This window comes from Artemia franciscana, chromosome 7 (genome assembly GCF_032884065.1).
Source record: "Artemia franciscana chromosome 7, ASM3288406v1, whole genome shotgun sequence".
Taxonomy (NCBI): domain Eukaryota; kingdom Metazoa; phylum Arthropoda; class Branchiopoda; order Anostraca; family Artemiidae; genus Artemia; species Artemia franciscana.
The window spans coordinates 3,302,807-3,317,423 of NC_088869.1; positions in this window are offsets into that span (position 1 = coordinate 3,302,807).

Consider the following 14,617-nt stretch of genomic DNA (forward strand, 5'->3'; position numbering starts at 1 on the left):
TGAGGGTGGAGGGGGTTCATTATTAGTCAAAATTATTTTTCGATTTCCAGGTATTTTGGGATATTTTACCAAAATATCTTGAAACATCCTTCGATCCCCTTGCACATTTAGGCTTCAGTCTTCGTCCCTTATTCATTCTATGCTCGTGTCCAGATTTTTTATTTTTATCCATTTTGAACTTTTGGCTACAAGGCTACTTTTCAATATGTCATTGTGAATAGACAAATAGCTATAACTGTGTTGCCACGTTTATAAAACGGGTTGAAGATACCCCTTTTATCTTCAATGGGTGTTTCCATTTTTGTGAAATATGGGAAAGATCCATGTTCGTAGAAAAATCTTTGTAGCAATCAAAGATTTTATGCCAATTTTGCAGATATATACTGAACTGGCTGAAGATACATAATTTTTATTCGTTTCAAGTTTCAACTTTGCTCTTTATATTCATAGGAAAGCTTTGCGTTTTCTTGTTAATTCGGTAAATCACCTACGAATAATTGATCAAATTGACAAGTATACTTAATAAAAGAGCAAAAAAAGAGTAAAAAAAGAACTGAATGCGAATGAGGACGCCAGAAACTCTAGGGGGAGGGTTTAGGCCCTCCCCGTCCCCCTCTGGATCCTCCCTGGCAGGAAACGTGGCTATGTTTGGCTTTGATTATTTACTGACTCAATCCTTTGAATGAGATAGTATCAGAGCTTATTTAATAGAATCAAACAGCCTCTTCGCAATTTCACCTTTATTTTCCTGGTTTATTGTTAAAGGGGACCTACATCGAGAAACATGTACAAAAAACCTTTTTGAATAGAATTAGGGATTTTGCCTTACAGCCACTGCACTCTGAGAATTTATATCGCGAACATGAGACAATAACCAGTTTTGATTGTCTTTATACCAAACAATTAGCTTCGGCTCGGTGGGAACCCACATAGGAGCTGTATTTTAATTAAATATTTAGTTCGTATTTTGGTTAGGTTAGGCTACGTTAGTTTAGGTTACGTATTTAATATAATGCAGTCTGGGCGGCCCCCTTTCCATAATTCTTTGTTGTAGTTTCTATAATTTTGTGACTAAACTGTTATATTTTTATCATATGTTGGTATATTTCATTATGATTAAACTAACTTCACTCCTTGAGTGTGGAGGCTTTAAACACAAGTACCAGAATAAGTATTCGATTGATGAGCCATGACTGATGTGCACATATATATATATATATATATATATATATATATATATATATATATATATATATATATATATATATATATATATATATACATATATGTATGTATCTATGTATATACATAAAATAAGTATATAAATTCACCTCGTCTGAAGTAATAGTTTATGAAGCGGAAATGTCTGGTTTCAATAATTAAGAATTCCATTGCGGCTACAGAGAATTTCATGTTCTACATTCAAAAGCATAAGCAATCTTACTATATGCCTATATGATATATAGGTAAGGGTTAATGAATTCTATTACCCAGGCTTGTTTGTGCACGCTTATTTTGCATGCACAAATATTGGATCTTGTCCAGTAGAAATTTATCTTCACATCAACGATGATTGCCATATAAAGCCGTTATATGCATTAATTTTGAAAAAATGAGTTTTTCCGAGGGAAGTAAAGAGCGAAGATGAAACTTAAAATGGAAAAAAATTATTACTTCACAGCCTATCTAATATATGTCAATAAACCTAGTACAAATAAACCAACTAATTAAGTTTCCCCATGTTTCTAGGATTAAAGAAAACTAGCAATTTACTGAAAGCACAGAAGTCAAGCATAAAAAAACACAAAAATCTATTTGGGAGTCAAAAGTGAGTATGTAACATGACAACAATAAACTAACCTATAAAGCTTTCCATAGTCTTACACCAGTTGTGACATCAGTAACTATCAGTATACAATTAAGATTATCTTAAAAACATAAGCGTAAAATTAAATATTTTTTTAATAACTGCAAAGTAACTGAACAGCATAAAGAAATATTTGATTGAGTTAATAGGTAGCATTTTGGTCTCGCCATCTATAATACCAATAGTGAGTAATATAAAATCTTAAATTGTAATATATATGCTTTAGTGTTACTTGAAATAAAGGTCAAATACGACATAATATGAGCTCTGGCAATCCGGTTATTTTTCCCTACACAACAGTGAATTTCAAGCTATGATACAAATTCTAAAGCAAGTCTATAGTTATAATGCTATCAAGATGGCTCTACTTCGAACTTGTCTACAAACTAATCATGATATATCCTTTTCAGAACTAAAACGAGAGCCTGTCATTGAACTGAGCTATTGCGCAGAAGTGATACCAAATTAAACGAAATAAAATTAAAGCAACAATCCTAAAATGTATTGTTGCTTTATCTTATTAAATAAAAAACAGTTTTTTTTAACTAAAAGTAAGGAGTGACACTAAAACTTAAAATGAACAGAAATTACTCCGTATATGAAAAGGGCTTTTCCTCCTCAACGCCCCGCTCTTTACGCTAAAGTTTGACTCTTTCTCTTAACTCTACTTTTTGGAATAGCAAAAAACTTTAGCGTAAAGAGCGGGGCGTTGAGGAGGAAAGTCCCTTTCATATACGGAATACGTAGCTTATTAAGGGGGCCTGGAGGAAGAACATGTGAGACGTGTTCTTACAAGCCTCTAGTTACGGGTTTTGGACCATAATTGTTACATTGATACCGTTTTATGCTTCCAAGTTTCTTCACTTAAGATGTGGCACCAAAACTGTTGTTTTCAGTACTATATCTCACATACTAATATTGAATTGACAAAAAGCACGTAGATATGAGCAAAAGCTTTCAAATTAGCTATTAAACCTCAATTTTAAAATTTCTGGTAGCGCACTAGCCCAGCTTTTCCACATGAGACATAACACCAAAAGTTCCGTTTTTAGTACCATTTGAAACTTGCAGATGATGGAATTTATAGGAAGAACGTAGATATGACCAATTTTTTTTATGAGATATCAAATATCTATCTAAGATGTTCTCGTAGCCCACTAGCCCCTCCCCCTTGAGAAACAGAATAAAAAGTGCCTTTTTTCGTGCCATATGACGCTTTCAGATAGCGGAATTTGTATAAACCAGGTATATATCAAGAATAGCTTTTGGATGAGCTCTTAAGCATTTCTCTATGATGGACTAGTAACCCGCTAGGCCTGGGAAAAAGAAAAAAATGACCGTTTTAACGTTTTTTTTAACTATTAGCTACCATGGGCTGCTGTTCGTTCTTTACCAGATTGCAGCTAATGCTTCAACCCAAAGAGTTCATTGCAAATTCTCCCCAGAAAAAAGTTAACATTGAAATCAGTGAAATCTAATAGGTGATAAAATTTGTAAAAACCTAGTAAATATAAGCAATAGTTTTTAATTGAGACATTAAATATCCATCTACGATGGTGTGGTAGCCTGCTAGTGATTCAGTAGCTTACTGATGAGCAGACGATTCATGAAACTTACTAAGGGGGCTTGATGGGGGAGTGTGTGGGAGGGGTTCTTGCTAACATCCAGTTAAGGGTTCTGGAGCATAACTACTACAATAGTACCTTTTTTTTTGTAATTCAGAGCTTTTCCACAGAGCTTTTCAGAGCTTTAAGAACTGGCACCAAAAGGGTTGTTTTCAGTGCCATATCGCACTAACGAATGGTAGAATGGATGAAATGGTAGAATGGTAGAATGGATGAAAAAACAGTGCCATTTTAGTTCCATATGGCACTTGCAGATGGTGGAACTTGTAGGATATTTTAGATTAATGTCAAGATGACTGCAAGAAAATTTCCGTAGGGTGAGAGAAAGTGTTATCCTTAGCTTCATTTACCAATATTTGGAAACCTGCAAAAACATGTCAATTAATTTTTTCCCAGCACGAATTCTTTTAAATAATGGGTCTTATCGCTGTACTGTAGTATCTGATCTATGCTTAATTATTGCCTTAAAAATGTTGCGAATATTAGTGAGAGGAATTTTAGTAAAGTTAATAAATATAATTTTTAATGATATCGGAAGTCCTCGCCATGTCTTTCTCTAAGTTAAAGTATGGTAAATGTTAAAATTTCAAAACATGACAGTTCGTTTGGTTTAAATAACTCATGCAAATAGGTATATTACGCGATTTTCCCTCGGAGAACGGTCGCAATTTTGAAGAATACGCATATTTCTTCGTAGTTGGATGAATGAAATGACGACTTTGGTATATAACCCTTGGGTACAAATTATAATTGTGACATTCGAAAAAAACCCCATAAAATGTAGGCAACATAAATCGAAAAATAGACATTATCAGGTAAATTTATCAAACAGTTCGTGGTAACGAACTGTAGTAAGGAGCGACCCGGCTCAATAGTAACCGAAACTCTAAAAAAATGAAATTTTGATACCAATAGTCACATCAAAATAATCGCATTTTAATGCTAATTTTAAATATCAAGATCAAATCTTGAAAGATCAAATAATTTTCATCAAGATCAAATCTACCCATCAAAAGTTACGAGCCTGAGAAAATTTGCCTCATTTTAGAAAATAGGGGGAACACCCCCTAAAAGTCATACAATCTTAACGAAAATCACACCGTCAGATTCAGCGTATCAGAGAACTTTATTGTAGAAGTTTCAAGTTCCTATCTACAAATATGTGGAATTTCGCATTTTTTGCCAGAAGACAGATCACGGATGCGTGTTTATTTATTTTTGTTTTTTTGTTTTTTTTTTTTTGTTTTTTTTTTTCCCAGGGGTGATCGTATCGACTGAGTGGTCCTAGAATGTCACGAGAAGGCTCATTCTAACGGAAATTAAAAGTTCTATTGCCATTTTTAAGTGACCAAAAAATTGGAGGGCACCTAGGCCCCCTCCCACGCTCATTTTTTCCCAAAAGTCCCCGGATCAGAATTCTGAGAGAGCCATTTTATTCACCATAGTCAAAAATCCTAATAACTATATCTTTAGGGACGACTTACTCCCCCGCAGTCCCAGTGGGAGGGGCTGCAAGTTACTCCGTATATGAAAGGGGCTTTTCGTCCTCAACGCCCCGCTCTTTACGAAATAGAGTTAAGAGAAAGAGTCAAACTTTAGCGTAAAGAGCGGGGCGTTGAGGGCGAAAAGCCCATTTCATATACGGAGTAATTTCTGTTCGTTTTAAGTTTTAATGTTGCTCCTTACTTTCATTCAAAAAAACTTGTTTTTTTAATTTAATTATCACTTTGAATCCAAATTGATGAGTTGACGCCTGAACTAACCGCCAATAAAAGTGCACAAGAATAAGGCGGATAAACGTTCCCTTCTGGTTTGCAATTTCATTGGCAATTCACTCTGAGTACTCGGCCAACTATACCTTAAAACGCCAAGGCATAAACCAGTAAAATTAAAGTCTATGCCAAATTCCATTTCCTATATTAGTGCGATAGGACATTTTACTATACCATAATAATTTTTGTACAGATTAATGAGCTCGTTCTGTTTGTGCACTGCTATCAGGCATGCACAAATATTGGGCATTATCCAGAAGAAAATCAACATTATGGGCAGCGCCATAGCGCGTCTAAGTGAAGAGTAATAAAGCTGCAAAGCATCATTTATTTTTCTTTTTTTTCCCTTTTTTTCTTTTTTTATTTTTCTCCCCAGGTCTTCGTGTGGAATGAGGTGTCGTAAAAACTTCGGATGAGACTCTTTCAATTGGAAACAGGAAGTTTTAGTGCCCATTTAAAGAGTCAAAAGTGATAGTAGGGCAACCAGCCCCCTCCACTGCAAATTTCAGCAGCCCTCTTCCTAAGGTCTTCCGGTAACAGTTATATGATGCTTATTTTGTTCAAAAAATCTGAAAGCTCTAATAACTATGCTTCTAAGGATGACATGACCATCACGCTCTAAGTAATGACAAACAAGCTCTAAGCAACGGAAGCTGCCGTTGTGTAGGCCTACACATATATTTTGTTATTGGGAAAGGGGAAAAAGTTTGATTCTGTATCTCCGAAAAAGGCTAAAGGTACTAAGGTGAAACTTACAAGGAATGTTGAGATGAATGCTGAACAAGGAAACATACTGAAACATGCTATTGATACTGAAACACACTATGCAAGTGCAGGTTGTCAAAAAGTTGTGTTAGCCGTAAATCAGGAACAATTTATAGTATTAAGTTGGAACTCTCAGAGCAAGCTGAGGGGGGATGTTGAGCAAACAAAAGACACTACGCGCATACTACTAGTGCTACGACTACTACTACTGCTTCGACAACAACTACTTCTATGACTACTTTTATCACGACTATTTCTGCTATGGCTACTACCACTACTATGACTACAACTCCTAAGAGTACTACTACTACAATAACTACCACTATTACTGCTACCACAACTACTACTACTGCGACTACTCTGACTATTACTACTACAACTGCTAATAATACGACTATTACCTGCCTTATTCTGGATTTATTTACAGTGCTTGTAAGGGAACCCCAAACATGTTGATGTAAATTATAAGACCATGACAACCTCGTTGCAATCATGACAACCACAAGGCAAAGATATAAAGTATCTTAGGTTTATTATCACATATAAATTTTAGGTGCACCTTATTTGGTACAGCTGCATCACTTTATTTACACGGTAACTTTATGATTATAGTAAAGCCTGAAAAAAAGTTGAGTCCAGTCAAACAAAAAGTTACAAGCAACATTGTTAAGTAAAATTCTATTGGTAATTTTAATTAAAAGCGAAATTTTTTAAAGTCCTCCTACATATTTTTCCGTCTAAAAATGAATGTTATTTATTCAAGACAAGTAAATTTAATACTTGTCTAAAAAGTATTGCTATAAAGAGTACCGATATTACATTAATTTAAATAACGACGAAGAACACACTGCATTTCCATCACAAACACCAAAAACAAGAAGAACAATAGGGAATTTCTCAAGACAGTGGGAAACAAATTAGAATGAATATTTCGGCCCTATGTCCAGGGCCGTCCTCAGTAATACAAATAAGAAAAAACAACTTACAAGAGGATAAAATCAATAAAACTAAAATGAACAGTTTTTCAAAACAGTCCCAGCATCCTTACCTCAGCGAAGTTCAACCAAGACTGGTAAATAAAATTGTGAGAGGCAATTCATTGAAATGAAAGAAAATGAAACACGTTTTTAATGCCAGCCTAGCTTTCTTCGCTGATGATCTCATAGGACTATTTGTGACAGGGATCTGTGTTAATATCTATTGGTTTTTATGGCACTTGGTTTTAACCAAGTGACATATAGCAATTGCAAATTATGTCGGTCCCGGTTTTGCTACTTTAGGCACTTCCAGGTAAGCTAGGACGACGGTTTTGCTACTTTAGGCACTTCCAGGTAAGCTAGGACGATGAAAATTTAGCAGGCGTATCAGTGTCTGGACCAGATTAAATTAGAACTAGTAGTTTTCCCGATTTGACCATCTGGGTGGTAGTGGGGGGCCCGTTAATTCGGAAAAATAGAAAAATTGAAGTATTTTAGCTCACGAACGGTTGATCAGATCTCAATGAAATTTGATGTTTAGAAGGATATTGTTTCTCAGAGTTCTTAATTCAAACCCCGACCGAATCTGGTGACATTGGGGGGAGTTGTGAGGGGGAAACCTGAAACTTGGAAAACACTTAGAGTGGAGGGATCGGGATGAAACTTGGTGGGAAAAATAAGCAGAAGTCCTAGATACATAATTGACATAACCGGAACGGACCCGCTCTCTTTGGGGTAGTTGGGGGGGGGGGGGGGGTAATTCTGAAAAATTAGAAAAAATAAGGTATTTTTAACTTACGAACGGGCGATCGGGTCTCAATGAAATTTGATATTTAGAAGGATATCGTGTCTCAAAGCTTTTATTTTAAATCTCGACCAGATCTGGTGACATTGGGGGGAGTTTGGGGTGGGGGGACCTGAAATCATGGAAAATGCTTAGATTGGAGGGATCGGGATGAAACTTGGTGGGAAAAATAAGCAGAAGTCTTAGATACGTGATTTACATAATTGGAACGGATCCGCTCTATTGTGGGGGGGGGGGGGGGTAATTCTGAAAAATTAGAAAAAATGACGTATTTTTAACTTAAGAGGGAGTGATCGGATCTTCATGAAATTTCATATTTAGAAGGACCTCGTAACTCAGATCTCTATTTTAAATTTCAACCGGATCCAGCGTAATTGGGGGGGGGGGACAGTTGGGGGGACCGGAAATCTTACAAAAAAAATTAAAGCGGTGAGATTAGAATGAAACTGGATGGGAAGAATAAAAACCTGTCTAAGATACGTGACTGACATAACCGGGCCGGATCTGCTCTCTTTGGCGGAGTTGGGGGGGGGTTATTTTGAAAATTAAGGTATTTGTAACGTACGAAAGGGTGACCAGATCTTAATGAAATTTGATATTTAGAAGGATCTTGTGCTTTAAAGCTCTAATTTTAAATTCCGACCAGATCCTGGGACATTGGGGGGAGTTGGAGGGGAAACCGGAATTCTTGGAAAACGGGAAAATTGGGGTATTTTTGTCTTACGAATAGGTGATCGGATCTTAATGAAACTTGATATTTAGAATGAATCAGAGCTCTTATTTCAAATCCCGACCAGATCTTTGACATTGGAGGGAGTTGGAGGGGGAAATCTTGGAAAACACTTGTAGTGGAGGAATCGAGATGAAGCTTGATGGATAGAATAAGCTAATGTCCTTGATACGTGATAGACGGAACCGTACTGGATTCGCTCTCTTTGGGGGAGTTGGGGGCAGGGGTTCAGGGATTTGGTGAGTCAGGTGCTTCTGGGCGTGCTAGGACGCTGAAAATCGGTAGGCCTGTCAGGGACCTGCACAAATTGACTTGATAAAGTCGTTTTCCCAGATTCGACCATCTAGGGGGCTAAAGGGATAGAAAAAATTAGAAAAAATAGGTATTTATAACTTACGAGTGGGTGATCGGATCTTAATGAATTTTGATATTTAGAAGGACATCGTGACTCAGAGCTCTTATTTTAAATCCTGACCGGCACTAAGCCTTTTATTTTCGTTTTAAATCAATCTATTGATTCAATAGAATTTTGTTAGAGCTCATACCATACGATGTCTTGGCTCTTAGCTCTTATTGCCTCGTCACAAGTGCCATATGAGCTCTTAGCTCTTGTTTTTATAACCAATAGATATTAACAAAGAATCGGCAACGAAAACTCTAAAAATGGGGTTTTGATATCAAAAGCTACATCAAAATAATCGCATTTTAATGCTAATTTTAAATATATAAGTTTAATCAAGTTTAGTTCTACCCATCAAAAGTTACGAGCCTGAGAAAGTTTGCCTTATTTTAAAAAATAGGGGGAAACAACCCCTAAAAGTCATAGAATCTTAACGAAAATCACACCATCAGATTCAGCGTATCAGAGAACCCTATTGTAGAAGTTTCAAGCTCCTATCTACAAAATGTGGAATTTAGTATTTTTTGCCGGAAGACAAATCACGGGTGCGTGTTTATTTTATTTATTTTTTTTCCCAGGGGTCATCGTATCGACCAAGTGGTCCTAGAAGGTCGCAAGAGGGCTTATTCTAACAGAAATGAAAAGTTCTAGTGCCCTTTTTAACCAAAAAAATTGGAGAGCACCTAGGCCCCCTCCCCCGCTAATTTTTTCTCCAATGTCAACGGATCAAAATTTTGAGATAGCCATTTTGTTCCGCATAGTAAAACACCATAATAACTATGTCTTTGGGAATGACTTACTCCCCCACAGTCCCTGGGGGAGGGGCTGCAAGTTACAAATTTCGGCCAGTGTTTAGATATAATAATGGTTACTGGGAAGTGTACAGCGTTTTCAGGGGATTTTTTTTTTGGTTTTGGGGGTGGGGTTGATGGGAGGGAGCTATGTGGGAGGATATTTCCTTGGAGAAATATGTCATGGGGGAACAAAAATTCAATGAAAAGGGCGCAGGGTTTTCTAAAATCACTATAAAAAACAATGAAAAAATAAACATGGAAAAGTTTTTTCAATTCAAAGTAAGGAGTAGCATTGAAACTTAAAACGAACAGAGATTATTACGCATATGATGGATTCTAAAAATACTATAACATATAGAGCGAGGTATTTAGGAGGAGATAAATACCTCGCTCTTTATGCTATAGTATTTTTAGTAATTTCAACTATTTATTCTACGGCCTTTCGGATTCAGGGGTCATTCTTAAAGAATTGGGACAAAACTTACGATTTAGTGCAAAGAGCGAGGTATTAATGAGGGTACAAACCCCCTCATATACATAATAAAAATTTAAGAATGTAAAAGTTTGTTATGTAAGCTAATTCTTGAGTTACGTATATTTTTTACTAATAAAAACATTCGTTAAAAATTAAAATTTATAGTTGCCTTTTTATGTGACCGAAAATTTGCAGGGCAACTAGGTTTTCCCCACCCCTTATTTCTCAAAATCGTCTCATCAAAACTAAGAGAAAGCCATTTAGCTAAAAAAGGAATTAATATGCAAATTTCATTTAATAATTTATGTGTGGAGAGCCAAAATCAAACATGCATTAATTCAAAAACGTTCAGGAATTACATAAAAAAACTAGTTCTTTTAACTGAAAGTAAGGAGCGACATTAAAGCTTAAAACGAACAGAAATTACTCTGTATATGAAATGGGTTGTCCCCTCCGCAATCCCTTGCTCTTTACGCTAAAGTTTGACTCTTTGCCACAATTCTGCTTTTTAAAACAATTAAAACTTTAGCGTAAAGAGCAAGGGATTGCGGAGGGGACAACCCATTTCATATACGGAGTAATTTCTGTTCGTTTTAAGTTTTAATGTCGCTCCTTACTTCCAGTAAAAAAAACTAGTTTTTTTTATGTAATCACAAATAGACATATGAGATCAGCAGCAGAAAAAGCTAGGTTGGTATTAAAAATGTGTTTTTAGATAATTTTCTTTCATTTCAATGAATTGTCTCGTTTCATCATAATTTATTTATCAGTCCTGGTTGAACTTCGCTGAGGTAAGGATGCTGGGACTGTTTTGAAAAACTGTTCATTTTAGTTTCATTGATTTTATCCTCTTGTAAGTTGTTTTTTCTTATTTGTATTTTTGAGGACGGCCCTTGGACATAGGGCCGAAATATTCATTCTAATTTGTTTCCCACTGTCTGGAGAAGTTCTCTATTGTTCTTCTTGTTTTTTGTGTTTGTGATATTACATTTCCGCTAATGCATAAAAGGAAAGTTTTCATTTTTTAAACATTTTTTTTTAGCCGTAGAAATGAGCGTAAAATTTACACATTGATCTTGATGTTAAACTTTTCAGCCTGTAAAAAAAAATGCAGACCCTAATTGGTCCTTAGTAAAGAATATCCAAACATATCCCAAAAGCAGAAACCTGCATATATTTCAAGTCTTGCCTTAATCTGAGCAGCGATTAGAATAAGTTACTTGACGGTTAAATTCCTCCAGATTGGTGCTATTCTGTTTCCATCCCACCCAAACGCAGAGTGAACTAGCAGAACCACGCGGAAATAAATTTCCTAACCTAAGCTGAAAGTGATGCAGAATAGCGCTCCATGCGTTAAAACTTTCAAATCAGCCATTAAATGTCACTAAAAAGTTCTGGTTACCCATTAATCCCAGCTTTCCATTTGAGACATAGCACCAAAAGTGCCGTTTTTAGTGCCTTTTGGAACTTGCTGGTGGTAGAATTATAGGAAGGACGTAGAAAGGGGCATAGTTTGTTATGAGTCAGGAGGGGGGGGGGGGTTCAACTTCCCCGATTTCCACTTGATTTTAGTAAATTGGCTCCAACGTTGCCCTCCCGCAGGATTTTGACGAAATTACGCCATTGGACCTAGATATGAGCAATATCTTTTATATGAGCTATTAAAAATATATCTAGATACCAGCGATATGAATACGGTCAATAGCAATACGCTCATACCGATACGCTTGATATAAATATGTCCGATACTGATACACTATGCAGGCCTTTCCCAAGGGACTATGGAGGGTTATATCATCCCAAAAAACCAAAGATAATTGACCTTTGAACTATGTTGAACAAAATGGCTATCTCAAAATTGTGATTGGATGACTATGGGGGGAGGGGGCTTTATGATGGGGGGATATTTGCCCTCCAGTCCTTTTGGTCACTTAAGAAGGGCACTATCACATTTAACTTCTCTTCAAATGAGCTATTAGACATCTCTATGATATCCTGGTCACCCCCTAGCCCATGCAAAAGAGGCATTTTCCTTGTTGTTCAAGGGGGGGGGGGTTGTAATTTACCATAACTAGGCTTATCATCGTGATGGTTCCAATAGTAGACTTTTCACTGTGGTCTGATGCTATTTTCGAGGGGTTTCAGATATTTTGAAATCACCATAGATTTATTTTCGCAATAAACTTTACTTTTAAGACGAATCGATATAATAGTTACCATTCCTGAATCAGTGTCAGATTGGAATTATTTTCTCACAAGGTAGTTTCTTTTCTCAACATGTTATTCAACTTATGGTTTCTATAAGCCATGGTTGGCTCCATTTCTTAGGGGGCTTTGGGCAAATTGATTTTCAAATATTAGAAAACCACAGAAAACGTTGGAAATATTGGAAGATCATGATAAAAAAAAGGTTATTTATATACCCGATCCCGATACTTACGATACCAATACGCCCAATAACAATACGACCATACCGATACGCTTGATATCAATACGTCCGATACCGAAAGAGTGTAGGACCCTTTCCTCAGGGACTATGGAGGGCCATATCATCATCAAAACCATAGATATTGACCTTCTAACAGTACGGAACAAAATGGATATCTAACAAATTTGATTGATGACATTTTTTTTTGGGGGGGGGGAGGACACAAGGGAGGGGGGCTAGTTTCCCTCTAATCTATTTGGTCGCTTAAAAGGGGCACTAGTAAATTCAATTCTCGTTCTAATGAGCTATTGAAAACCTCTATATGATCTTCTGGTCTCCCGCTAGCCGTGCTAGAAAAAAAGAAAAGAAAAAACAGAGCTAAGAGCTCATATGGGACTTGTGACGAGGTCGGAAGGGTCAAGGCCAAGAGCTCATATGGTATTAGCTCTAGCAAAATTTAAAAATTCAATAGATTGCTTTAAAAGGAAAATCAGAGGCTTAATGCCGGTCGGGATTTAAAATAAGAGCTCTGAGTCACGAGGTCCATCTAAATATCAAAATTCATTAAGATCCGATCACCCACTCGTAAGTCAAAAATACCTCTATTTTTCTAATTTTCCCTCTCCCTTCAACCCCCCAAATGGTCGAATGGGGGAAAATGACTTTATCAAGTCAATATGTACAGCTCCCTGGCACGCCTACCAATTTTCATCGTCCTAGCACGTCCAGAAGCACCAAACTCGCCAAAGCACTGAACCCCACCACCTAACTCCCCCAAAGAGAGCGGATCCAGTCCGGTTACGTCAATCACGCATCTACAACATTTATAAGCGTTTTCCAAGATTTCTGGTTTCCCCCCTCCAAATCCCCCAATAACAACAGATCTGGTCGGGATTTGAAATAAGAGCTCTGAGACATGAGTTCCTCCTAATTATCAAATTTCATTAAGATCCGGTCACCTGTTCTTAAGTTAAGAATACCTCAATTTTTCTAATTTTTCCAAATTAAAACCCCCTGCTCCCCCAAAGGAAACGGATCCGTACCAATTATGTCAATCTCGTACCTATAACTTGTGCTCATTCTTCTCATCAAGTTTCATCCCGATCTCTCCACTCTAAGTGTTTTCCAAGATTTTCGGTTTCCAAGATTTCTGTTCCCTCCCCTCCAACCCTCTATGTCTCTGGATCCGATTCGAATTGAAAATAGAGCATATGAGACATAAGAATCTTCTATATATCAAGTTTCATTAAGATCCGATCACCCATTCGTAAGATACCTCGATTTTCACGTTTTCCAAGAATTCTGGTTTCCCCCTCCAACTCCCTTCAGTGTCACCAGATCTGGTCGGGATTTCTAAAGCACAAGATCCTTCTGGATATCAAATTTTATTAAGATCTGATCATCTGTTCGCAAATTACAATACCTCATTTTTTCTAATTTTTCCAAATTACTCCCCCCCCCCAACTCCACCAAAGAGAGCGGATCCGGTCCGGTTATGTCAGTCACCTATCTTGGGCTTGTGCTTATTCTTTCCACCAAGTTTCATCCTGATCTCTCCGCTTTAAGTGTTTTCCAAGATTTCCGCCCCCCCCCTAATGACACTGGATCCAGTCAGTATTTAAAATAGAACGGTTTAGGCTGTTCCGTATTATGTGTTTTTTGGATACTTTTATACCGATTTTTTGTGTTCTTCATGAGGAAATCTTCATGAGGTATTTTCATGAAGTTCCCGATTTTTCGTATGTTTTTTTTCTTTTTTTTTGCGAAAAATAGATATATTATATGGCTGCACAAGACCCACATGACCAATTAAAAAAGTTTAGAATCAACTTTTACTGACCTTTGTACGAACAAATTAAATTTCAGATGGAGATAAGTCCTTTTCTTGGACAGTGAAAACAGATGCAAAATTCTGGATATTTCGGCCACATATACCAGTGGTCGTCATCGTTTCTCTGCTAATGATTGGTTTATGCGGT